Source organism: Pezoporus wallicus, unplaced genomic scaffold (assembly GCF_028554395.1).
Source record: "Pezoporus wallicus isolate ANWC-B61680 ecotype Strahan unplaced genomic scaffold, APGP_CSIRO_Pwel_v1 contig_1035, whole genome shotgun sequence".
NCBI classification, from domain to species: Eukaryota; Metazoa; Chordata; class Aves; order Psittaciformes; family Psittacidae; genus Pezoporus; species Pezoporus wallicus.
In genome coordinates this window covers 2,353,517-2,381,328 of record NW_026636811.1, presented here as the reverse complement: position 1 = coordinate 2,381,328, position 27,812 = coordinate 2,353,517, and the positions used below count along the sequence as shown (strand labels likewise).

General features: G+C 43.4%; 1 long non-coding RNA gene across 3 annotated transcripts in view; it reads left to right on the top strand.

Annotated features, from left to right (window-relative positions):
• Positions 1-27,812, top strand: part of LOC130595246 (uncharacterized) — a 241,969-nt gene that overhangs the window by 47,501 nt on the left and 166,656 nt on the right. For 2 of the 3 annotated variants that reach the window (XR_008971276.1, XR_008971277.1), the window contains exon 5: positions 540-770. The exons of the other annotated variant lie outside the window; for it this stretch is intronic. This is a non-coding gene — a long non-coding RNA (uncharacterized LOC130595246). Of the gene's footprint in view, positions 1-539; positions 771-27,812 lie in introns of those variants that run through there. 3 annotated transcript variants of the gene reach the window in all.

Here is a 27,812-nt window from a genome sequence, read left to right as displayed (position 1 = left end):
TGGCAGGGGAGTGGGGGGAGAAGGCTGTGGTGATTCCCAGCAGAAGCTCACATCACATAAGCTATTTCCTTTCCGGCCCATCTCAGGACGCTCCTTGTTGACATACGTGTTTCCATTTACATTGCAGTATGTTTGCCAGAGGGCAATTGCTCCTTTAACCCGAACCCTTCTCTTTATGCCTTCTCTGTTTGCTCATTTTAACCCTGTTCCCTTTATCACTGCCCATCCCTCCCCTTCTCTCTCCTCTACCTCTGATTCCTATTTCCTAATCTGCCTTGTTTTTTTCACCCTCCTGGGTTTTTTTTTTGGTTTCAGTCTCCTCTCTCCCTCTGAATTTGCCACCATCTGTCCTTTCCATCTTGACTGGTTTCTTCCATATTTTACCCTTGTCCTTTCTTTTGTTCTTTTTATTTTGCTTACACTGATCTAAAGGTCATCCTCACATGGCAAAAGGTGCCCTTTTGGGGGTTGCATCTCTGATTTCATTTTCATATTTGAGGTCCCAGGAGCCTTGAATCTCCTTCTCCTTTTTTCCACAGCAGTTGAATGCCCTGCAAGACTGCCTGGAGACAGCAGGTAGCCTTCATCCAGGGATGTATTCACACCAGTATACCATGGCTGAATTTGGTGGAGCTAAGCCAGTCACACCAGCTGAGGACCTAGTTCAGGGCTAACCTACTTTCACTGTTCAAAGAAGTGGTTTGCAACATTTTTCTGTATTATCTATATCTTTTGAGTTTGATTTTCAGCACTTCCCGTTTTCAATTACTTTGACATAGCTTGGAGCCAGACTCGTACACCAATGCCTTCTGTATCACCCCTTTACCCCAAAGGAGATTTGGTATCATTTGCCTTTTCACTGCTAGACACATTTCAAAGGTTTATTCACATCAATGAGTTCTAGAGAATCATGTTTTTAAAGAGGTGGGAAATGTCTGTGTTCCCATGACTCCAGGATCTGAGGACTGGTGGAAAAGTTCCTCTTACCACTGTGCAGAGAAGTCATCCTAGTGTAAGAATCACACCTCATGGGTTATGGCTGCAGAGGTCAAAGTCATCGTCCATTTTGGAAGGTGGGGTTTTAGATTGTGTGTGCCCTGGGTTTGCACTTTGGACCCCAATGTGCTTGTTGTTGTACCAAGGTTATGTAAAGCCCAAGTAAAAATAATTTGAGCCATGGCATACAAGCTTGCTCTGCCTTAATAAGGAGAACACCACCACATTCACTCCTCACACTTTGAAATTAAAGTTGTAATGTCATAAAAAGGAATTTTTATTGTTTTCAGAGGACATAAAAGCCCTTGGTGCAAAGTCAGAAGGGTATTTTGATGAATAAGGTCAAAGTCTGGTGTACATAAAGCTATCATTGTACAGCATTATAGGTTGTACTGAGTGTCAGCAAGTTACCAGAAGCCCTGATCCTGTCAACACTAGTATGTGTGCATGAGTTTACCCTTGTAAATACCCTCATTGAAATACAGCTGTAGTAAAGTTATGCTCAAACTTAAGTGTTGGAAGAATCAACATCTTTCTTAATGAAATGGTAAGAAATCAACATTTCAAAACTGCAAATTGGATCCCAAAGATCAAAACTGTGGATTTTCCAATGAAACTTCATTTTCAAAACTGTGAAAGCTTTTGTTTTAGAGAGTTCGAAGCATTTTGACGCTCACGTTTGGGTTTGTATAATATCCAATATTCTTTTAAAATAACATTGTAACTGTAAATCCCCAAAACATAAGGACAGTACAGAAATGCATTCTCTGAATTTTTGCCCCTTTTGGTAAAATTTTCATGTAAATCACTAAGCCTCCAGAGAAAGATTCAGCTTTGACACAAGTGTCTTTTTCAACACTTTTATGATGAGCTCTAATATTAAAGTTAGGTAGAAATCTCTTCCTGACAAAGAACTGAAATAGCAAAAATTTTGAACACTTCCTTAGAGGAGCTAAAATTATTTTCTTTAAATACTTTAAAAACTGCTTTCTGTATTTTGCTAAAAGCAAAGCAACATGAAACTTGAGGTTTGGAGGGTGCAGAATCTCTCTGTAGCTATTCTGGTATCATTTCAAAAGGTATTTTGAAATAAAAACCAAACAGAAAGTAAAATTCTGCGAAAGAGGAGGCAATTCAGTCATGAGAAAATACTGTTTGATGGGGGGGAGGGGGGGGAAGTGCACTTAATCACCCAAATTTCAGGAAGGACCAATATTTGGGCCTTTGAATGTGTAAGACCCCACCATTGGTTTTAGCTAGTGGAGGGTGAGTTGTGTTTCTTTGTACATCTGTTGCACTGCGGTGGCTGGTCCTCTTCTTGCCCGATGCTGTGCAGCTCCATTCCCCCTGGCAGTTACAATTATTCCAGCCCTCTAAATATGCAGCAGTATTTAACTTCAGGCACCCCACCACAGCCCAGTTTTTCAGCCAAAAAAGGATGCCCCAGAGCAAAGATCTGAAAGGACCGAGAGGTGCGGCAGGAGGAGGAAGTCAAAAGGAGCCCTGCTCTTTGCCAGCCCCATCTCAGCTTGTTTGAAGCTGAATAATGGTTCTGAAGGGTGGAATAAAGCTTGTTGAGATAAATATGACTTTTATTTCCTCCACATGAGGAAAGGCACACTGACTTGCAGTCAATGGTGTGACTCACTGTGACAGAAAAAACCCACCAAGCCACAGTGTGTTTGCTCGTGCGATGGCTGTGTTGCTGCCCTCCTCCATCCCTTCCCTATTTTGCTCCTGAGCCCACGTGGCAGACATTAAGCTGATCTATTCTTAAACTGTTTCTGGTTTCTTTTTGGTACCAACCGCAGGGAAACGGCATCACACAAGAAAAGGCGGTATGGTATGTGGCTCTGACAGCCATGCCCAGGCTGGTTGCTCCAAAGTCTGGTGCAGAATGTGGGAGCAACCTCATCCACAAGTTTTCTCTGCTCCTCCCAAAGTGGGTGTCTGTATTTGTCCCTGGGTGGAAAAGAAAGAGACAAACCCCTAAAAAATAAGAGGAAAGAAAAAGAAAGGATCAAAGTGTTAATTATGAAACATCTTGTGGTGCCAGGTGGAAATGAAAGTGGAGTGATCAGTGAAATAACTGATGGGGATGGAACTGAAGTGCATTTTCCAGCAGCTCATTAGAATAATGAGGAACCCACAAAGGACATGGGAGATGCAAATAAGCTTTGTTGCTCTGTCATTATTTTTAGGAGCAATGTGGTACCACTGAGCACTTGGTTAATAGCAGATAATTGCCTGGCTTTACTCTTGTTTTTTTTTCTCTTCTCCCTCCCCCCCTTCCTTGAAAGGTTTTATGGGATGTGGACTTAGTAATGTTGTGGCAAAGTGTCATTTCCTGTTTTATTGGAATGACTCAAATCTGCTCATTGTGGTGGAGGTCAGGAGCACGTTTATGAAGTTTGCACTGTGGTTAATCAGTAGGAGAGTAGAAGTTTCTCTGTTTCTTCTTTTCTGGGGGTTGGATGGAGCAAACTCTCCATAAATTTGCCTGGACCACATTGCTCTTGAGCTTGATCCTGAAATCATGTCCTTGAATCAGCCTATGGATCCTCCCAAGACTTCCTACATGCAAGTGCTGCTATGCTCAGCCTCTAGAAGGGTTGCAAATCTGTTTTCTTGAAGCTTGTTGAAGCCCTAAGATTTTGAACTAGAGAAGGGTCTGGGCTACCCTGTTTCTTGTTATTCCTCCTTTGCCCAGGCCCATTGAATGACTTTTAGCAAAAGCTTTTCTGCCTGTGGCCAGTTTCCCTTCCTGCTCAGGCTGCACTGAAAGCTGTCCCTGGACAGCCTCGGATGTAAGGACCTTCTTCCTGTTGGTTGTGTTCTGATTGCTCATGTCCAATGCAGAGGCAGCAGTTGGGCAAACACAGATCCAGAGTAGGGCAAGTGGAAAGGAGAAGTGCTTTTATGACTGATGGTAATGCAATAAACCAAATAAAGTTGCTGTTTCTGACTAATTTAGGTCACTGTTTCAATAAACCCTCCCTATTATTATATTAGTTGATATAATTCATTTTTATTTTATTTTTTATTATTTTAAGGCCAGCTTTTGACTTCATTTTATGGCCTTGGTTTAACTGCCTGACTTTCTGGGTCTGCAGAGAGACTCCTAGCTGTCATCAAGAGCTCCCGGTTGTTCATGGGTTTGCACTTGTTGACCTATGTGAGGCTCAGGGACTGTATTTGCAAGGAGCTGTAGTCACAGTCAGGTGGCAAGCTCACCCCTAAGTCCATCATGCCCTTTTTGAACTGACACAGCCATGGTGAAGAACTCCATGAACAGATATGCATGGCCGCTGCGTAGACCTGTTAACAGTGATGTAGAGAGGAAAATATTCAGCAGCACAGCCAGTTAGAGCATGAAGCCACTTGGAAAAGAACTAAAAATGCTGGAATTTGGTGGACATGAACAGGGGAAAATAGCAGAAGAATCAAGGAGAAATGGGACTTTCCTCAAAACAAAATAAGGCTCATTAGATGAGAAACTTCATCTTTTTTGGCTGTATTTCAAGAAACTTGTGTGCAGGGAAGCTGAGGCAGATTGTTTTAAGCTCTTTGACTTGATCTAGACCTGTATAAGTTAAAGCTGAAACTGAAAAAAACCCACAAATATCCTTGTAGTTCAATGCCCTGCTTCTTTGAGTAAAATTTGAAGTACAGGTAAACAAAAAGCCTCTGGAAATAAAGTTCAAATCTGATCTGGGCTACACTCATGGAAAATCCAAAATATAGTGATGAAATGTGTTAATGCCTATCAAAAGAGTATTAGTGATTCGGTCTTTCTAATAGAAGACATCAAGAGGAAGAGGAAGTAAGCACCCAGTTTAACTTGATGCCTGTCTATGTGGTTTAAGAATTTATAGCCATAATATGGGATAGCAAAATGTGTAAATTAAGAGCAGGAGTTAATCCTTTATTTCCACCCGGTATGTAGTCAAATGGTGTTGGACAAAGCAGTTGTTTCATCTCAGTCCATGGGGTCAGAGATGTGGACACTGCATGTTTCAATGGGTAGTTTTGATGGGATATCCAACCTTCTGTTAGGCTTTCTCGTACTCTTCAGAGAAGAGGCTGCAGGCAATGAAGATATCAGGACAACTGATGAGTCTGAGACTGCAGGTCTGAGAAGCAACAGATAGAGGTCACATGAAGGGGTGCAAATAGGGAGAGTGGTGTTGGAAATGCAAGGAGATACTTGGACCAGCAGAAGGGCAATGAAGATGTTGCTACCATGGCTGTGTTCAGAATCCTCTGAGATAAGCTGTTGGTGGAGCAGAGACAGTGATTGCCTGCTGCAACCCTACAGCTTGCTTCATCCTTTTATGCAGTATTTGGTTTATAGAAGCACTTAGTGGCCAGATGTGAGGGTATAAGCGGCAGTGAGGGGGATGTTGATGTAGTCTCTTCTTGATCTGTTTCTAATGAATGCTCAACCATTTAGTCTCATTTTCTTAGCTGTATATTGTGAATGTGGGTTAAATAAATCAGTAACCAGTCAGCAAAGATGTCCAGAGGAAGCTTAAAAAACAAAAAAGCAACTCATGTTCAAGTCATGTTAAGAATGGGATGAAACCATCAAAAGGAAGGAAATTAAAATTGAAAGCAATCTTAACTCATGCAATTAGAGATGGGAGGGGACCTGGAAATATAATATGTCTGAAAGTGACCTCAAGGTGATAGCGCACAGCAGATGAAAACCAAGTTCTTAATACAGTGCCAAAGGCAGGGAACAAAATAGCTGTTTAAGACCTCCCATCACTGAGCTTAGAGTGGCAGCCTTCTGTACATGTGAGTACAAGCACATGTACAGAACGTGACATCTTGGTGTTGTACAAAGATACCAACAAGTCAGGTTTTAGAGAGGGAAGGATTGTGTTTAAAAAGCTCAAAGGGCTGAGCCGTGGGCAAAGCAGAGAGGCAGCGCTCAATGAAGAGAATTGAGCGCTATTGAAGGACTATTACTGCTATTGAAAAACATTGGATGAATTAAGAAAAGGAAGAAAAGGAATCATTAAAGGTGAATTTGGTGCACGTTTAAGGGATGAAACTCCTATGGATGAAGCTATATGAAAAGATGAAGAGAAATCTTTTGGAGCAGGGAACAGCATAAGCACTAGATGAATTTGAACCGGGAAATAGTGCCAAAATCACTGGAGGCACTATGTGAGGCTTAAACTTGCATCAAGGGTCTAATTTGGGTGCTTCTCTCTGGTCATTGTGTAAAATAGACCAGAAATGAGATGCCAGGCTTTGGGGAAACTCCAGATCACTTCCAGATTTGGGTGTGAGTGTTACAATTCTTGGATTATCTCTCTTTTTGAAAACAAGGAAAGTTTGCATGGAGTGACAATGGGGATGCTATGATGGCAGATGGGCACCAGAGTGGGAGCATTGGCATGGGAATTAAACACAGACTATGGACTATGTGCAATATGCTCTGACTACCCAGTTTATGGTAGGTGGTCCAGGTTTCTTCACTCTCCCAGCCATAGCTGAGTCTCCCAGAAAAAAGAAAGAAAGGGATTGTTTGTGCCTTTAACAACTGAGCCGCCCTTGGTTGTACATGAGGGAGAGCATGCAGTTTAAATTACCGGAGGGGGGGGCAAAGTGGTTCACAATCTTATCCTGGTTTTCAAACCCACCAAAGAATCTGAGAGCCTTGAAAAGCCTCCAGCACTACGAGGTTTGCCTATCCCAACTTTGTCTCATTATTTTCCTTTCCCTGCACCTCTGTGCGTCTGGAGCCCAGCTGAGAATGGAATGAGCAGTGCTGAAAGACTGTGAGAAAGACGATTTGTGTGGTAAACCCAGCACAGCCAGAAGCAGGAAGTACCAGATTTATCATGGGAAATCCTCTTGTTGTTAGATGTTTCTAGCCTACTTCTCCAGGCTTATGATATCTCGATGCCGTGTGTAGGCCCTGGTTCAACAGGGATGCTCAGCATTTGCCTGACCATGAAGTTAATTAGCACTGTGTTTCATCAGGGATATGTCACTGTGCCAGACAATCCCCACTGACTCAGCTCCTTGAAAATGGCCCGTATCTCCTGGGACAGGCTATAGAGGGAGTTTAAGTTACTCAAGGTGGGGCTGGATTCCCTGTGTCATCCTTTGGAAATGCCCATTCCAGTCCCGCTCTAGTTATACTTCATACGTTCATGTGGCTTTGTCTGCTTCTTGAGGAGCAGCTCCTCTGCCTGCTGTCTTTGTGGCAGCTCTGCAGTCAGCCATACCCTCCCTGAACCTGGTCCTCACTTCTCCCATCACATCCAGACTTGGGAGCCAATTTTCTTGCAGTCCTCATGCAGGTGATAGTGTAGGATCAATAGTGCCTTCAGGTACAGTGCCATGCCATGAATGGTATCTCTGTGTGCCCATTTTCCCTGCTGTGGTGGAGAAAGAGAGCCCAGCCCTTCATCCGCATCTTCTGCTCTGGCTGCCCTTGGACTTGGAGACTGACTTGAAGCCCTTAGAAACTTCCTTTCTGTGCAGCCCCTGGCAACAGGGAGTTGCACAGCTTTACTACACATTGTGTGAAAGATATTTGTCTGCTTTCTCTTCTGTTTCATGCTGGCTCTCTTTGACAATTAGTAAGTAGGATGAAATGGTTTGATCATTCCCTATGTGTCTTCTCTATGATACTCAGGATTTATGCACCTTTCATACCTTTGTGGCATCTCTCCCACTGTAGCCCGCCCATCTTTGTACTTCAGGGTACCTTCCTTTCTCTGGAGGAGCCTCCATTACTGCTGCAGTGGTCTGAGTTGTATGCAAATCAGCACTAATCAGGAAGAATAAGCCAACCAACAGCTAGGACATAGCAGGGTGACATGAATGATTTGTAATTATTTTCTCCTGAAACCACTTGACATTTGCCATTACTTGAAGTCTGTTTGCTGTGCTTGAATCAGGCAGAAACATATATCCCGTTGAACATAATGGGGGTCATTCCAGTAAGCAAAACTGTATGTACTGTTGATGGCTACAGTATAATTTTATTGATTTAAAGTGTTTTAAGTAAAGGCATGATTTCAAGCCTGGAGATAAAGGTGGCTCGTTGGTGTAATTGCACAGTAATCTTGTTCAGTGCCCCAAATAACACTGTCTCCTAATTTACGAACACTGTGTACATCAAGTGATTAGGGGTCTGAGATGATGAGGCTGCAGTATGGAGGGCATGAATGAGTGGGAGGAGATGACAGAGTCCTAGGCAGAGGCACTTCATGCAGGCAGGAAGCTCCATTTTGCACTTAGCTGGTGTTCTGCTTGTGTCCCCCGCATGTCACAGGGTATCAGAGGTCAGAAGAGAGGACTATAAGGTATACAGCTTGGATGCGAGTCTCTGGGGAGGTTTCACAAAAATTCTGGGAGTATCCAGAACTGGAGTTTTTGAGTCAGGCTTATTTCCAGGCCCTTCTGTTTATAATACAGCAGTCTGTTTTAATTGTGGATGATGCGTATCTCCATTGTAACTGCCCTTCATAACAAAATAAAACCAAACGGAGGTACAGAGTTGTTGAAAACTTTAAGCTAGTGCCTAGGTTTCTTAAGCTTTGATGATTGTCTGTTTAAATTAAGAACTTTTGCAGCATTGCTTCTCAAACAATGCCTGGAGCTTCAGGGAAAGGATGTGCTGTCTTTTGGGAGCCAAGCAACTCGTCACACTTGCCGTAGGACTCTGATGGCTATAAGAAGCCAACTCTGGGAGAGAAGCTGAAGTTCTCATAGAAGCAGAGTAGTACTGAAGGGCAGGATTGCAATCTTATTGAAGCCTTGTTAGGCCAAGAAATTTCCAACCACGCAAGCTGAGTGTAAGCACAGCAAGTGAGGATGCTGAACAGGAGTAAGCTGGCCTGTGACCCTGACTTCCCATACTGCCGTGCTTTGCTTTGATGCTATAATGACTATAAAACCCTCCAAAAAAAACCCCAGTGAGAAGTAATAGATTACAGCAGAATGCATGCAATCTTCCTTGTAATTTTAACTAGTTAATATGTGCCTAGCACATCCCAGTGGGATGCCAGTGACTTCCATGAAATTTCACTGGGAATGAGCTGGGTACCTCTGGTCAGAGGGAAGGCTCAGGCTGTAGCAAACTTTTGCTCCCTCTGTGATTATTTTATTTAGATACATATATGTATGTATGTATATATAGTCATTTAAGGCTATGACTGTTGTATTGACTGTCACTTTTAACTGGCTTTGAAAGAAAGCAGGAGCTTTGCTGTCTCGCAACTGAGCTATGGAAGCCTTGCTGAGATTGAATCTTCTAGGCTGGCTTGAGAGAATACTCAGGGACTGATTATCATTATTTGATTGTTAAACTTTCACACTACAGGTTGGGGGATCTTGAAGGCTCTGTTCTGGACTCATTGCTCCATAAGTCTTTCCTTACCACCTGGGATGACTGAAGGAGAACATACCTATTAATTCTGAAGGTATCTCCGAAGATCTGCTGAGGCCAGGTTTAAGATATAAGTGAGTTTGGCAAAGTATGATCCAAGAGGAGAATTTTTGGTAAAGAGCAGGGCAAGGTTTGGTAGGAGAAAATCAGCTGTGAGAATACAAGAGACTGTAGGCAGCAGCTCTGCAGAAAAACTGGAATCAAGTGTCAAGCACAAGCTTAAGTTTGAGTCAGCTAAAGTGTGATGATGAGGGGGAAATAAGCTGGTGGGATGTGCAAGTGTCACATGAGGTACATGAAGATGTCCTTCATTTGAGTTGTGTGCAGTGAAAACCTTTGAAGATGGTCCTGACTTACACCACTGGTTGGAGGTCAAGACCATAGGGCTTGTGTGGAAGGGTTGAAGGTTATTTAGTTTAGGGAGTTAAAAAAGTGAGACGTGATACAAGCATTCCAATATGTTAAGGTTGCTGTAGTGGCAAGAAATAACCTGTTGTTTACTTCCATTTGGGTTCAGACAGAGGATCATGGATTTAAGTGCAATCAGGGGAAACTAGTGGAATAGTTTATCAGGTTTTGATTGGTCATGTTACATCTCTGTGTGTGTATATATATAATATACATAGAGGACCCTTTTGGCTTCTGGGGTAGGAGGTTTCAAGGTATCTCTTTGTAAAGTCTGATTGCTACGTGTTACATCATGGGTAAGGAAGCAAGGATCCTCTCTCTGCCAAGGGACTGGGATGTAGGTGGTGGGATGGCTTTTGCCAGATTTCTAATGCCTAGTTTTCAGAGCTGAAAAGTGAAGCAGAACTGCAAGGTCTCACTAGCTGGTGATTTATACATAGGTATCAGAGAGTTGGCTGAATGGGGAGGTCTTGTGCTCTATTACTAACTCAGCACCATATTGCAGAACATTTCTTGGCATCAAGCACAGGCAGAATATGCATCTATTTGTCTATAAATAACTGAGACGATACCATCTGAGATGGTAGCTGCTTGCATGTGCCACCCATGTGAAAGAAGGATGGCATGCCTTGGTGGGATTTGCCCCGCCATGGGATCAGAGCCCCACTTTACCGGTTGATTTAGGCCACAGGGCAATAATTTTTCCTAATAACATCTTTGCTATGGATGACTAGGACCACTGCAGCCTTCTTCTTCTTGCTTCCTATGACAGTGATGAGGCTGTAAAAGCAATCCCTTCTTAGGGATTTGATTTTGTAACGTTTTGGTTTTAGAAGATTTTTGGAATCTGACTAGCCAGAAATAGAACGAGAAGCCTTTAGAATGGCATTCAGGGCATGTGAAAATGTCCATCAATTCCTCTCCACTTGGGTGTGTGCTTCAAGGGAAAAGATGGCTGTGGTAAAAACACAATCAGTTACGAGGGCTTAATTGCCTTTGAAATGACCATGATCTTTTCATTACCATAGCAGAACGTGCTTTGGACTCCACAGTGGCCAGTGTTTAGATTGAGGCAGACCACAGGAGGAAAAGAGCATGACCCTGCTGCTCAGTTCCCCACGCTCCTGTCTAAAAACAGATAGGCAATAAAAAGAAAAAAACTTTTCCACGTATTCTGGTCCTCAGAGCTGTACAAGCTGCATCTAGCTGCAGGCTGTGGTGTTTGGGGTCCTGTGCTGTTCATTTTGTGGAGCAGGGGACATGCATTTCTCCTCTCATCCATTCAGTCTGCAGGCTGCTCACTGGCTGGTCTCCATTCTCAGAGAATTTTCTTGGGCATATCTTCAAGAAGAGGAAGCTCTTAAGCCTACTTCAGGCAGAGGCAGAACCAAAGCAAAGTCTTCACATGAAACATATGAGGTTGGAAAAGTCCCTCTGCAGATCATCTAGCCCAGTGCCTTGCTCAGAGCAAAGTAAAGCAGAGCAGGTTGCTCAAGAAAAATCAGTACTGAGCTCAGTAAACTAGAGCTCGTTGCCCAGCTGAGTGTTGGGTATCTCTAGCAATGGAGACTGCAATCTTTCTGGTCAACCTCTTCCAGTGCTTGACCACCCTCAATGTAAGAAAGCGTTTGGTTTCTCTTTGGCTTTGATTGGAGAAGGTGAAACGTGGACTCTTGTTTTCGGCTCGTGTAGTTCTGTGTGCTGTCCAGATTGCATACCTTGGCCTCTTTTTATGGAGGCCAAATTGAAAGTGACAGTCTTAGACTTCTGTGGCTGATGTTAATGCCTGAAATCTGGCTCCCTGGGCCTCAGGTTTTGACTTACCCCTTGCATTCAGACATCTCATGTTCCTAATTCTCTGAGTGCTTGTAGCCCCAACTGGGCCAGTTTCACAGCCAGCTCCTTTATAGCAGAGAGGAACTGTTCCCACTTCACCTCACCTGAAGGGTGGGCTAGTTGTTTTATGAGATATACAATGAATCTCTATGGTAGAGAATGTTTGCAGGCCCTACCCAAGGCTTTCATGTTGCCTAGAAAGAATTTTCTCCTTCACTCACTCCCTTTTCTGTGTCATGCTTTAAGGAATTCAGTGAGACGTGTGTAAAGGGAACGGTGAGCAGAGCCTGGCTACAAAGGGTTGCACTTGTAAAATATCTCCATTTTAATCCACGTTTGTTCCAGCTAGACTTATTTTCACAGCTGTTTGGGGGGGGAGGGACACTAACAAATCTTGTGAGAGACTTCTCCAGTGCTTCAGTTTCTCATTTCCAAACATCCTTGGAAAAGAGATCACAACCACTTACTTACACAAATGCCCCAAATAGATTTATTTTTTGTAAACTGAGGGAGAAACAAAATATTCAGTCTCTACTTGGAATTTAATTCAACAAAGGGCTGAATCCTCCCAGCACTGGAGCTGTTCCACATTTGCATCCGTTGAGGATGTGACCCCCAGCCCTCAGCCCTAACTGAACTTTCTCAGTAGTTTTATACAGCAATAGGACACACACACTAAAAAATAAATGTAGATTTCAATGGGAAGCATTTACAAGCCTGTATTGTTTCCATAGTTTCACTGCGACTATAATTCTAGCCCTAATGATAAAAGCTATAGTATTACTAAGATACAGAACTTTTTTTATTTCCCTTTTCTGGTCTTGGGTGGTCCAGAATGTGCAGTAATTCATGTTCTCAGCTGGGTTTCCACCACATTTCTGATTGACCTGATTACTTTCCCAATGACAGAATCCAAAATTGAAACCACATCAGAACTCACTGGAATTGGTTCTGTTTTTGATGTTCCTGGAGTTCTCTGGTGGCTCAGCAGGATGTATGTCTTCATGAGCTTTTTTTCCCCCTCTTTTTTTTTCTTCTCATGGTGGGCTTACACTTGGGACATTAACTGGTTAGGGAAGTCCTGGAGGGAGTGGAGAAAATTCAATAGAGATGTTATATTTCAAGGCCTAATTCTGGACATTAACATGTATGGCTTGAGGGGACTGTGCAAAGGAAAGGGGTTTTCCTGCAAGAAAAAGTACCTCTCATGACAGTTTGTTGTTATACTGACCCCCTAACATTCTTCCTTCTCCCAGTCCTCTGAAGGATGGGCACATGTTAAGGGAGTAAAGAGCTTAATTTTTCCATCACCTTTGCTATAAAGGGGTAGATTGAGTCAAGCTGAGGTGAATTTGTTATAGGGAAGAGTGCTTATAATAGCATTGGGAAGGTTCCTCTGAAAGCTCTGGTGCCTCATTGGAAGTCCTGAATCTTATTGTAATTGACTGGGGAGGTTTGTCTACTTTCTTTTCCTTCCTGCCCCAGATTCTTATAGCCATATCCTGGCAGAGTAAAGGAGCAGTGCAAGGAGTAATGGGCTCTCACTGTGACTGGGTCCACTCCTTTTTCTCTCCCAGTGAGAGACATAAAATCATTAGGGCAGTATGTGATGTGGGGTTGGAGCTAGTCCAGCTCGCACCGAGGACTTCCTTGTGCCCCTGCACCCACGTCTTTGAACAGTTAATATCCACATTTGTGTGACTTGGGTAGGGTTGCATCTGGGGGAATATGTGCCATATTAGGTAGTGTTAATGGTAGTGGCACCTTCTCCTATTTCCTCTGCTCCCTAAAAGAGTTTGGAGGTCGGAAAACGAAGCTGTATGCACTGAATTTCCATGCAGTCATGGACAAACGGGCTCCAGAGAAGACATCAAGTTTGTGCTCAGCTCAGTAGCTCCTCCTAGCAGAAAATCTTCACTCTGAGGTGTATTGTTTTCAGAGTCCTTTTAAGAAGGTGGAAAAAGCGTTTTGCAAAACAATAGGAAGTGGAGAGTGTCGTGAAAACACACTCCAGCTGAGTCTTGGCACCAGCAATAGAAAGCTTAAAGAATCTTGTCCAACTCTTCATGGCTTTCAAAATGAACATCGCGATGCTGTAAGTCAAATAACATTGTCCAACCCTTTTCATCCTGTTTGTAATTCCACTAGGGACATCATTACAGTAACCAGCTGCTCTGGGATTCTCTAATGAAAACTTTGTTTCTGAATAGAATAATTAAAGCCTCATATTCAATTGTCAAACAGCTCCATCTTTGCTCGGTGCATGGATGTGATTAGCCACAGCAAACCATTCTGCAGCTTAAACACACAATTGCATCTAGTATAAAAATGATTAATTAGGCGACGTGCTGTTTGGGAAGTTTACAAGCAGATCAATGAATAATGTTTAAGTGAAAATTTTATAGGGACGTTACGGGCGCTGCAGGTTGTGTGAAAGCCTCTTGACGGCTTACGAATGCATATGCTCGTGTCCTGTAAAGAAATTCTACATCATGAAGACAGATTCAGCAATTACACATGGGAAGGGAAAGCCTGAGGTTTTGGGTTTTTTTTTTCTATAAATGTTTTTGACAGAAAATGGTTTCTTCACCCTCCCCTCCAGACAAAGTTTAATAGGTAGTTTCTACTTTGAGCAAGACTTCCCCAATGTTGTTAAAAAACATCTATTTTCTTGTTTCTTTGCTTCATTTGTGTTCTGAATGGGGAAACAAAAGGGAGAGATTGTGTATGTCTGGGAAAATTACCAGCAAACTGGAAAAAATCCACTATCAGTAACTGAGGTATTAAAAAAGATATCCAGTCAATTCAAATGAAGTGACCTCTGCTCTTCATTTTCATGACGGTTTTTGCATACGCAGAGAAAAGGGTAGTTGTATTTTGGTGTTGTAACAACTAATTTTAATGCATAATCCAGAAAATTCTCTAGCCTCTCCTGAAATGTATGCCTCCTGTGCTGTAATCCTGGTGGCTACTGTGACAAAGGTGAATCAGGGCTTTTAACTGAATCTTACAAGCATCTATCATCTTGTATTGTTCTCTATAGCTGTTTCAGTAATTTCCTTAGAAAGTGTTAATGCCTTTAATTCAACAGAGCAGTCTGTTGTGGAGTAGGAGTATGTCAGTGTAGAACTTCTTTAGATGTCTTTGTCACTCTTTGTTTCTGGTTCCTGTCAGATGATTACAGTTGTCTTCTGCTCCTTGCAGAAGCTGCTCCCTCAGCTCTGGTCATGTACATAGCTAGGTTTGGTGTTGGATTTCCTGAGCTCTTTTCCTAGGGGAAGCTTAGAGAGGACATAGTATGGAGGTAAAAATGAATTCTCAGAGAATGATTAATCCTGTTTTGCTGTGTGTGGCCCACAGATGGCTCTAGGAGAAGGCTTTTGATTTGCACCTGAACCGTCTTTACATTGACAGTCACAGGCTTTCTCTTAAGTTACTTCTAATACATCTTTCCCCCCATTTGCAGCCTTGGGATGAAGACGAATAAATAAACGCGAGCAGGCACATTTCTATCTTGTACCGTATGTTGCCAAAAATAGTAGTCAGATGGAAAAGATTTTTCCAGAAGTCTTCTGCTGCATAATCTGTTTCAAATAAAGATAATAAAATAAACAACTGTTTATAAAGGCAATGTGAACGAGCAAGGCTCCCCTGCTGCCTGTTGCGAGGGCGCTCTGTGCAGGCGCAGTCTGCGAGAGAATTCCTGATCTGGCATACAAAGTTCTGGTTTTTATCTCCAAGCCCCCCACTCTGAAGCACTAAGGACAGATTTCAGGAAACCTGTGTTAAATATAGCACCCCAGGAAACCCTCAGACTCTAGTGTGAGCAGAGAAGGTGTGGGATCCAACAGCCTTGGTCCTCATCTCCAGCAGCAGCAGGCAGGGTCCTTGAGTGGTCCCTGTCTCTTTGGTTCAGCAGTGGGTAACATGTTGCGTGAACTAGGAGACTTATCAGCTATCACTGTTAAAGGACATTGTGGAGCAAAAAGTGATCTGTATAAATACTGATCCAGCCAGAGAGATGTCACTTTGATGGAGCTGCTGCTCAGTTCCCCTTAACCGCAAATGTTCACAAGCTCCTGGAGATGTGAGTATGGCCATTTTCCAGAGCTCTTTATTTCCCCTCCAGCATTGCTGTGGAAGTCTTTGAGAATCAGCTTGATGTGGAGATTTCCAACTCATCTTGCACTGAGAGTGGTCGCCAGAAATCCTTCCAGAGCAGCCTTTCACACCACAGTCTGTTTAAGAAAGTCTGCCTCTGATCCTGGCCAGATAGCTTGAAATGCAGAAGAGCAACAAATGAACAAGAGCCAGGGAATGTGGGAAAGGAAAAAGTGACCCAAACTTGGGGTTGGTTTTTTTTTCTTTGGTTATTTAATTTTTTTTTTTTTCTTCTGGGAAGATTTAATTCAAATTTTGGCCTATTCTTTTGACTTATTCTCTTATTAAAAAAAGGAGAAAAAGCTAAACCCCAAGCTTAAATACGCAGAGAAACAGATTTCCCATCACAGGAAAAGAGGAGCGGACCTACATGGCAAGCACAGGGGAGAAGATTGCCAGAGGTGGAAATTTTCTGATATCTGCAAGTTGGGTTCAGCTGGTTACAAGTAAGAGGGGCTAGATGTGAATATTGTGAATCCCACTCTAATTTGATTCTTATGTCAGTGATTATATTTATATACAGCCTGCAGACTCCAACCAAGTGTGGTGTCTCCAGGGATGGCACAGCCACACGCAAAAGTGTGCCTACCCTAAATTGTCTGTAGTTGAAGCCAACAACAACTGAAAACGGAAATGGAAGAAGAGAAAAAGGGGTGGTCATCAGGAAGTTTAGATGTGAGGTTTTGATTCAGGCTCCCCTCCCACTGGAGAATCTGCCTCGACCTCTGCAGATCTCGTTTCTTTCACTTTTCCCTTGGCTCTTCTGCCTCCATGCTAATCCTGCTGCCTGGCATTCACCCTCCAAGCTCTTGCTGAGATTTGGGGTGGCCAGTTCTTGATGGCACCCTGCAATGTCATAGGGTGGGGACGGTGCAGGAGCAGAGAGATAGACAACTGTCTTTCCTCTTGGAAACCCACAACCTGGGCCTCTTGCCTGAATGAGGGCTTGAAAATGTGAATCTCTTTATAACTTGGGTTATCCAGTTTACAGTACAATTCCCTGGCAATGTATCTTTCCAATGGGCTTTTTTTTTCCTCTTCTGTTTATCACAACCTTTCCACTCTTCAGTGTATATTTCTGTTTTATTAGTGTAAGTTTACATGTTATGAGCAGCCTAAGGTTGGATGAGGCATATAAAAAGGGTGATGTTAGTTTAGAGCAATTAAAAAAAATACTGCCTGAACTCACTGATCTGGTCAGACCAATATTTGCAGCTTGTGCCTGTTACTGGAGTCCTTTAAATTGTTAATTTTGGAATCAAGATAGGATTTGTCCTCTTTCCTCCCTCTCAACCATCTCACCAGCATGTGCTGTGTGCTCCTAAACACTGTATTTATCTGCAGAGCATCTTTGCAAACTGGTTCACATCTCACCCTTCCACTTTTATTGCAGCCAAGGTTTCCTCTTAGGAATGAGGAGGGGAGGCAGGCTCGGCTTCTCCTTACTCATCCAGCCATTTCTGGGCTTTATTTAATTTTTAACTGCTTTATTTAAACGCTCATAAACTTGGGGCCTAAGCTGGGCTTAGGACTGCACCGGGAAAGTGTTAAAAACCCATGTCTCGAGCAAGGCTGAGAAGAATTCGTTGATGCCAGGGCAATGTGTGTTTGATAAACATATGGATTTAAAGGCAGATAGGAGCAAGGAGGCACTTTGCCTGCATATAGCTGTATTATTTATGGATGTCTTTGCTGTGCAGTGAGAACCAGGTTCTGTTTAGCTCTCTCTTTGGGTGGTCCGCGAGAGATTCTGAGTAGCCTTCAGTAGCCTTCAGGCATAATTGCCAGGCATGCTCTTGTATCTGAGATAGCTTAATAAAGCATTACATATCTTACTGCTTCTATATTTTATTACCTAACCCAGTGCATGCGGTCAGCGGGTAATTAAATTCAGCTGTGTTTTTACTCTCTGTTTTAAGGTCGAAGTATGAATTTCTCCGTGAATTCTTTGAAACGGACTAATACGATGCATGCATGATAAAGGCAAGGCTAATCAGAGCCAGACTGTTAGTGCAATATAAGGTTGCCCCAGGTGTAATTTATTTTCGTATTATTGGTGGTTTTACTGTCGAACATATTAGAAGACGAAGAAGAAACAATAATTCTTTCCCGTGTATGGCCAGAAAGCTACAGGCCGGGTTGAGAAGCTGGTTTTCTTTTCATTTCTATTTTATGCCACGTTTTGGCTCAACCGCTTGTGCTCTCCATAGTGAAGTCTATTTCAATTAACCTATTCCTTCATTAACTCACTCTCTAAGTGCATGAGGATATTGCTAGATTGCTCAGTGCCATTATGAAAAGGATTGTGGTGCAGCCTTTATTAAAAGTAATGTCTGCAGTAAAACCTACGTTGGAAAAAGCTTAAACAAATCTTTTTCTTGGATTTGACCAGCTGGGGTTGGAGTGGCCGTATGGACTGCAGGAGGTGGAGTGTTTTAACTGGGGTGAGAGTGGGTTGGGATTTGAGGGTGACTGTGGGATGGGGAGGAGGAAAGGAGCAGTTGACCCATATCTTTCTGCCTCACACTGGTGAGTTTGGGCAAAGCCACTTGTGTTTGGGTCTTTGTGGTTGTCATGTCAGGAGTGAAGGTTGACCAGGTGAAATGAAGAAGTAACAGAGTCATGAATGTAGGACCCAACTCCACTGCTGTTGGGGTTCACCTATGGGGCTCATTGAAAAGGGAAAACAGGCATTTGGAATATCTGGAGTGTTTTTCTCCGCAGTCAAACCTATTTTACCAACCTCTCCCTTCAAAACTGGCCTTGCTTATCTCCTTAGACCACCATCTGTGCAATTTTGCTGTTCCTGCTGCATACCAGTTGTCAGTGCCAGAAAAGTGTTTCATGAGCAGCAAAATCAGTGAGACCTGAAGTCTTGGTGCCTCAGGGTCAGCGCCTGAGAGGCATCTCTGGTGCCTGTTGGTGGCTGAGCCTTAACCTTGCAGGGGCCCTCCCTTTCCTCCAGCAAGACTTTTGGAAAACTTACAGGAACTTTAGGTGTGATTCATCTCTGAACTGAGTTGATTACAAGAAAAACACATGTCTGTGGAGCTAGTCAGCACCACCTTTTTCGCTGGGGGGGAGATGGGTACCTTCAGGATGAAACTCATCTGACTCAGTTCAGCATTTGTATAAAACATGTCCAATACTGTCTGTTTATGTTAACTGATTAAAAACAGTTGAGGAGAAGACATCATGTTTGTCCTGATGAACCTCTATGGTCTCCTTCCATGGATAAAGATGTGTTGGAGATCAGCCACTGGATTGAAATCCACAGGAGATAGCCCCGTGCACGTATGGCCAAACAGACCTCACAAAAGAAGGCTCTAAAAACGTTTGACTTTTGAGGGGGAGGACTCAAGTCATCCATGACCAAACATGGCAAAGCTGTGGTGAATTTTCCAGATGAAATGCTGCAACTTACAGCAATATTGTCCTTGTTCACACCTGCCTTATGGCCCAATGTGTTAGATTAAACTTTCCTTTGCTGAAGTCCTATTCCAGGACCATTTACCACTGTGCAGGCAAATGGTCCTACACATGCCACTTCCAGGGCATTTCTTCTTGCATTGTCCTTTCAGACAGCTGACTCAACCCTGGTCAGTGGAAGGAGGCCAAACAGAGGTTGGCCATATGTAGCTTCTTGGTGAATCTGCCCCTGCATTTGCACAATGACTTACGCAAAGCTCTGCAACAGCAGAGCCCGGCTTTAGCATGCGTGAACTCAGGTTTTTTGACTCCTGTTTCTGCTTCCCCAGCAGAGAAGCAGTGAAAGAAGTGTCCCCTCTCTCACAGTTGACTTTGCCTCTGAATTCGTATTTGCAAAATACTCGGAGCTCCCTAGCTGATGGTGCTGCAAACCACACAGTTTGACTCTGCTGTCACCAATTGGAAAGAGCCATGCTGGGCTTGGGATTTAGTCCTATAGAAGCAACATAATTTTATTGTTCTAGGAACGATAGGGTGGTCTGGCTGCTAAATTACAGTGCTCCCAGGGCTGGGCCAGTGCTTTCCCTGCCTGTTTGGGGTCAGGATTTGTCCCTTTCTGGTTTCATGTTTTCCTACTGAACTCATGAACTTGTATCGAATGTCGAAGCAGCAAGAACTTGATGGTGATGCTCTGCCAGGGAGAAGGGGCTTCCCAAAAGACAGAGCTATCCTTCTACTGAACTCAGTCCCTTTCTCCCTCCTTTCCTTGCTCTCCCCCCCACCGCATCACTGTTGCTCCAGTAGAAAATGACCCCCTGAAGCTGGTGAACCCAAGTACTGCCTGAAATCCAGGAAAACTTGATAGTGTGCAGATGCTGTTCTGTCTCGTGCAATATTTACTTTTCAGATAGGTCTTAAGTAAGCGTGAGGCCAGGAGACGCTGGAGCACTTCTTGACATGATGAAACAGCCATGGCCTCCTCCAGCCCTTCCCTGAATTTTCTCACCCTCCTTGTCCTTGCTTGGGGAGCGGGTGGAGCTGGACCAGCACCCCGTTCCCTGATCCCTGACTCACTCTGTGACCTGGGTGTGGAGGAGAAAAAAAGGCCGTTTCTCCATTCCACCCCCCCCCCCCCCCCCCCCCCCCAAACACTGTCTGGGATTATTTAGGCATTGTGATATTGGGAATAGTTTTGCTCCATCTCCTCTTTAGCCGGTGTTCTGCAGCCGCTGCTGGGGGCATGGGAATGCCCACCCGCTGCTGGAGTGAGCAGAGAGGGATGCCCTCTGCCCAAAGGGGATGGGCTTGATGGGACAGGGAGCTGAAGGGCTGTATCCCTCCACTTCCCAGGAGTGGTTTTTGGGATGCACGCAGGCTTCACTGTGCAGAGGCCTGCCCCGGAGCCCCGGCAAGCTCTTGGGGGATTTGAGGTTTTCTCCAAGCCCATCTCTGATGTTGAGATCTGACTCGAACACATGCGGCAAGATAATCGCGTGCATCTGTGTCTTTTAAAAACGCGGTTGCCTGCTGATTGGGTTTAATTCTTTATCTTATTCCTGCTAATCCGTTTTCCAATCTGGTTCCCATTTGGAAACAAATTCCCCCAAAAGCCCAGCCACTGGTTGGATGGATATGTGGCAGCAGGGTAAGGAGGGGGAGAAGGGAGCGGTGCTTTCTGTGGGGCAGTTACGGGCCAAGGAGAGGACATGCTACACTGTTAGATGCTGGATAACAAAACCCCACCCCGGCTTGTGCCACAAAAGTATAACAGCCTCATAACTGCCTCCACTTGGGATCCCACCTCCCACAGGCTGCTATTGCCATGAAAACGTGACAGCAGCACGCTGCCAAGCATCCGAGGAATAATGGCCTGAGGGTTTTATTGCGTGGAAAGATTCCCTTCAAACACTATGGAGCTGGCCTGGTGGTCCAGGAGCAGTGTAACAAACCTGAGCTGCTTTGAATTTTGTGGCTGGAGTCGACTGGAAGGCAGCAGCACCCAGGAGTTTGCTGTAGGGCTGGTGAGCCCCTGATGGCTTTGCTGGACCATTGGAGGCAGACAGCACTTCTCAGCCAGGAAGATGCACTGGATGCATAAACTGTTCTCCTTCCTCCTCTGGTTCTCTCTCCTTTTCCCAAGCCTATAGTGTTCTAATGTTCAGAAGCTGCCAACAAGGGGGAAAATATGCCCCGGCACTGTGCATTGTCTGCAGTGAGGGTGTTTTCCCTTCTACCAAGGGAGAAGAGGGAGATCAGCCATCTGAAGGCTGGGAAACCCTCACCCTGGCACCCCTCTGGCTTTCAGGAAATCATTAACTGCTGTGCCTCTGTTTCTCCCCTTTTCCTCATGGTTATCCTCTATTTCACCTCAAATTTCCCCCTGCTGCAGATTCGGGTTCTCCTCAACAGCAAATATTCATGGGGCAAAAGTCCCTGTGATGTGCTTCTGCTGTGGAGTGTTTCGTCAAAGGGCTGGTTTTCCCTTTGGAAAAGTGTATGCTGTTAATGTGAATGACTTGAAGCCAGGTGAAATCTGGGAGAAACCAGCATGAGATGACTGTAAACACTCATGCCTCCTGAACTTCATCTTGTCCTGCCACCTTGACAAAAAAACCCCACCATTTCCTGTCTTTTTTATGCTTTAGCTCAGGTGTGTAACCCTCAGGACTGTTTTCCAGTAAAGATCAAACCCAACAAACACTGTAGTAAAAGACCTAACGGACAGATAAAGTCCTTCCAGTTTCTGGGTGATAAAAGTCAGCAGCAAAAATTTAGATTCACTTAAAAATTAAGTTGTGCAAACAAGGAGTCTGAATCCACGACACTTGTTAAGAGGCATTTGGGGACCTGTGTTTCCCCAGGTGTATGCATTAGCCTTGGTTCCTTGCTGAGTGTTCAGAGGGTGGGTTCTGTCCTCCCAAGTCACCTTCCTCTGGGACCCCCAGCCCTTTCATTCCCCTAATCACCCATAGTACAAGAAGCAGTTTGTTGTTGTTTTCACCTGAAAAATACACCTTTCTATATAAATACATTGCAATTTACTGAAAGATTCAAGAGTCATGGGTGAGAATTAACAGGCAAGTGCAGAAGGCAACTGGAAACGGGTGATTTACTCTGCTGTGATAAAGGTCCAGAGGATGTGGCTCCTGTTCCCAGATTTATCACTGGTTTGCTTTGTGGCCTTGAGTGAGCCATTTCACTTCCTTCTGTGTCTCTACTTGTCCTCCTGCTCTTTGGTCCTCAAGCTTATTAGCTCTCCAAGGCATGCAGACTCTACCTTGTGCTCATGCAAAGGATCTGGTCCTACAGCTGTGAGCACCAGTTTGACCTATGTGTTGGTACAGCACCTTGTGTTGCAAAGAGCTGGGATCCTCAAGTGCTGGGTAATAAATAATGCATTGAAAAAAAAAAGCAGAAACATAGCTAAACTGGTGAAATGAAAGGAAATAACCATTTCTAAGCTCTTGGAGGACTAACAAAAAATATCAAACATATTTTTGTTTGATCCCACAACATTAGCAAATCGTAGCATTAAAGGACAATGAGCTTGAAAGAACTGTGCATTTTTAATTTGTTCCCAATTGTGTGCGTGTGTGTGCACATGCATCAAATCCACAGTGCATTTTATAGGCTGGCCAGAAGGCACATGAGTGAAGCTGCACGTGGTGCAGCCGCCGAAAGAACCCATCACCCAACCCAGGAAAAAATTATGACCGTAGTTGTAACCATTTTTTATCGTTTCCATCTCTATTGACTGACATGTATTTTCTTCCTTCCCTGACCCAGAACACCAGGACTCTGAAACTACTGAAATGTTTGCACAATCTTGAAGCATTTATTTAAAAGTTGCTTTTCCCTGAAGGGTAGGTACTACAGCCAGATTCAAAGTCAGATCAGAAAAACCAAACAAATACTATCTTTACAAGCCCTTCATATCGGTATGTACCAAAGGACCTATCAGCTTCCTTTTCCTTTTGGCATGCTGACAACAGCCCAGCGCCTGAGGCAGAGAGCTGGAGTACGTGTTTACAACCCTTTCAAATTCACAGGCCAAACAGGAAAAGAAGGAAAATGTCAAAAATTACAAATAAAACAGTTGATCTTCAAAAGCAACGAGGCCTGCAAATGAATAATTTTTAGGCATGCTGTATCAGGTTTCTTAAATATTTGTCACAGCTGTGAGTTGCATAGTGCAGTGTTTGTTAACCTTAGAACTTGTCTTAAGTGCTCTCATGAATAAATTTATTTATACTGAAAAATCCAAGTGTCTCAACTAAAACCTTTTTTTTCAGAGGAGCTTTTCCTCCCCTTTTTTTTTCTTTTTTCTTGGTTAATGCTGCTGCAGAGGATCCTTCCCCATGTGCTCCACATGTTGCAGCTTTGCTTCAGCGCAGAGCAGGGGTGATGATGGAGATAATGAGAAGAGAAAAAGAATAATGGGAAAGAAAAAGGTGGAAAAATGGTGGGACTTGCCCATGTCTTAGGTTTTTGGCATGGACCTGCTGTTATGTGGGTTCTGGGTGCATCACTGTCTTGGATGTTTTGCTTTTCTAAACCTTCTGGTCTTCATGGAGATCTTGTCTGAGGAACTCAAGCACAGAAGGGTTTGCAGCGGGAATGGTCTCATGTACATTTAGGGACTTCTTGACTTCTTAGTTGGGGGCATAGAATAGTTAAGGTTGGAAAAGACCTTAAGATTATCTAGTTCCAACCCCCTGCTGTGGACAGGGACGCCACACACTAAACCATGTCACCCCCAAGGCTCTGTCCAACCTGGCCTTGAACACTGCCATGGATGGAGCATTCACAACAACCTTGGGCATCTGGTCCTGGTTTGTCTAGGTTCTCCCTCCAGTGACTGGGGAGAGACTGCAGCTCCCCAGTGGAATCCTTCTTATCCCAAGAGAAGTTCTGAAGTTGCCGCAAGTGAAGCGTTTCTCTCCATGGCTATTGCAGGATCCTAAATTACTAGTCTGGAGTAAACCCAAACTGCTCTCACACATGGAGCCTTCAGGAACCCAGTACCTGATGAAACGCTTGTGCTCAGATCCATCCACTTTCCGTCATTTCCCTAAGAAAATGGGGAAAGTGGGATTCATCTCAACCAACTCCAGCCATCCAAAACCAGAGGTGTCTAATCCAAAAATCCCTGAACACTGTTTGCAGAGATGAATCTGCAATTTGGCAATCTGCTCTGGGTAAAAGAAAGCACTGATATTTTCTGCATGGCCTGGGCAGGCAGATGTGATTTGAACAAGACACTTTTTAGCTCCGTGTATCTTTGTCATTTTGACGGGACGAGGAAACTGTTCCAGCCTATGTAGCCTATGATGTATGGTTTGGTAAACCAGCATAGCTTGTTTACTCAAGAAAATGCAGAAAGAGGCTGAAAGCAGAGTACGACTAGTACTGAATAACTTGCCTGGGGAAGAGATGGAATTGCCATCACTGGAGGCCTTCAAGAATCAAGAAGGAAATAAGATTTCCCCCCCCCCCTCCTTCTGGCAGTGAGATGCATCCTAAGACATCTTGCCATTTACGTGTTGTGGAGCTGTAGACCTTTCTGTACCCCTCAGATGACAATTTCTGGTCCAGGTAAAGGATACAATGAAGGATCACATCAGTTATCTGTTGCTGTGGTGCTGCTGCACTGGCCTAGCGCAGCTGCCAGCGTATTCATGCTAGCCAGCATGGTATTGATTAAGAAATCCCTACTGTGATGCGCAGGGTAAAAAGGGATGTATTTAAAACCACTATTTTGGCAGTACTCACAATCTTTTTTGTTTTGTTGAGAAAAGCAATTCAATGTGAATAATCTTTTCCTGTAAACACATAGAAAACCTTTAATCAAATACAAATTAGTTCTAGGCATGAGAAATAGGTGTTTGATGAAACGTATCTTAGTCATGGCACATAAATAGCTCTTCACAGTCAGTATATAATCTTGCATCATTATGAAAGGAAGTGATCATTAAAAATATAATTTGGAGAGCAATATTTTACCTCGTAGTTGTCACAAGACCCCCCTTTCTGCACACAGTTATGGGCAGGGTTAATCCCCAAATGACTTGCACCATTGTAAATCAGGAGTAACAAACCCTGATTTCAAGCAAAGGCTTTTGGTGTAAAACACAGGAGGATCTAATCCTGTTGCTCAAGAAAAAAAATGGAAATGTCTTAGGAAAATACAACTGCTTTGGCACTGCAGAGAGAAAAAAAATAGCAAATTACTTTAAACTTCGAAAGTAATATTTCTTTTCAGCTTCACCTGTGCTTTTAGTCCTGTAAATCAGTAAGCTGTTATAAAAGAAAATTGTATGTTCCAATCTCCTGATGAATTGTGTAGTGAGATTTTGCATTAGTAACCATGAGCATTTACGCTTTCCTAAGATTAAAGGCAGTTTTCCAAAGCTGTGTCTGCTTATTAATTAGTGTCTGATGAAGACAGATTGCAGACAGAAATAGCGGTAAGAAAATGGAGCTAACCTTTAAGACCAAATTAATCTCAGGTTTAATGGGTTTTAGTATGATTTACAGGTTTTGTACCTTTTCTGGTAAATTTCCAATAGAAATGAAAGTGGGTGCAAGCACAAAAAAGAAGGCTGAGTAAACAGGGTGAGAGCAGATCCTTAAGAAGTGCAGATCCACCATCATTTGCTAGAATGGGTTTGTAAATCTTCGCAAGTGCACAATGAGGCGAGGCGTTGTGAGGGGCCAGATCCTCAGCTCAACACCACCAGGGGAAGGTCCGTTGTCCCTCTAGAGAGGTCCTAGCTGATGTCAGTATGGACTGAGCTCTCTCATGGCAAGTCCAAGAAGATGGGAACAGGACCAAGGCTGAATGCATGTGCTGCCTTAGGGGTACCCTCAGGGATATCTTCATAAGGGAAGGTTTCTTCCTTGTTACTAGCCACCTTTTGGAGGTGGTGCTGCTGCCTTACCACTTGAACACGTACCTAGAGGAGTTGGGCAGGTCTCCTTGGGTCTGGGATCAAGCTGAGTTAACAGCAGTGAGACCCCACTGCTGTGTCGTAAACAGAGGCCATGCATTTTATTTCAGAGTTCTCCTAAGATTAGCAGCTGGTTTATTTTCTGGCATTTATTTTTTGTATTGTGTTTTTGTATTGTGTTTTAATATGTGATGTTAAAAGCAGTGACAACAAAACGAGGGAGAATTGGCTTGGATGGAAACCTAGTCTTGTACAACTAGTTAACATGTGTTACCATAAATCTGCTAATCTGCTTCAGTGTGCTTTGAACATAATCTGGGCCTAGTAAAATTCAGTTAATTATATATCCATTTTAATTGTAAACCAAGTTTCAGAATGCTTGTATTGTTACGTAAGTGCTTATAATTCTCCTATTTCTATCATATTTCCCTGGCACCTCATTTGAATTTACATGTATCTGAGGTCATAACTGGAGTGGAAGTTCTGCTTTTGGTTAACTCTGAGGCATAGATCAGCTATCAAGAGTTTAATGAAAACGCTGTCATTTTAGTGACTCGTTAAAAAAAAAAAGCCTAGAAAAGTAATGCCATGTTTGGTGACTGTTCCCTTCTGTCAGCACAGGGTGGCTGTGTCATAACACACCACGGAGCAATCACCACCACGGATAAGCATACTTGCTACCCTAAATCCTTGTGATTTCATGAGTGCATAAGAAAGTGATCTCATTTATGTCCTTGAAAGGGTTTAGCCCACCAGAGATGGGCAGTTGGGGTTTGCTTTGAGTGGCAAGAAAAATAAAGGTGGTACAGCAATGAGGAGTGAGGTTAGAAATGTGTGTCAGCTCTGGGGTACCCAGCTTCATGAGCCCATTTGCACTTTGATTTAGACACTTCTGTTTGCATCAACATTGGTTATTTCTGATTTACAGTGAAGCTCTAGCTGAGCTTTCTATCTGGAAAGTGGGTGAATTCAACTCCAAATGATGGCACAGGTGATGGCTGGAAGCCTGATTTTCAGTCTGTGCCTTCCCAGCTTCTAACACCTCTAGTGATTGTGTGGACAGCAAAAACTGCAAATAAGGGCTTCAAATTGCACTGTATTTCCAGCCCTGAAAACACACTAAAAGGCAAACAGCTCTGGTCTTTTCTTTCACTTTGATTGATTTGATGTTGCTGCCAGAGAAAAAAAATGATTTTTTAAAAAAATTCATTAAAATAAACTCTTCTTTAGATTATTTTAGAGTTCTGAGATAACAAACAGCAAGGCAAAGATCAGAGCTGAAGACTTTTATATCATCAGAATCGTTAGTCATTGTCTTTGAGCTTTGTATAAATAAATGATCGATGCCTCAAAACAAGACCCTTGAAGGTGTTTTTATAAGGCCACAAATGTGTCAAGCAGACTTATTAGATGTGAAGGGAATGATTATTTGTACAAAGTGAAATGAACATGTGCAATAATATTGTAAAATGTTTATTAGTCTAGAGTGTGCTGAATTTTCCTAAAATATATCAGGTTCTCAGTTTGCATTTAATGTAGTGTTAGGTATGACGCTATATCCTTCCTAGGCTATTTTCAGTTAGAGTTATGCCTTTTGCAGAGTAAATCATGGGTTT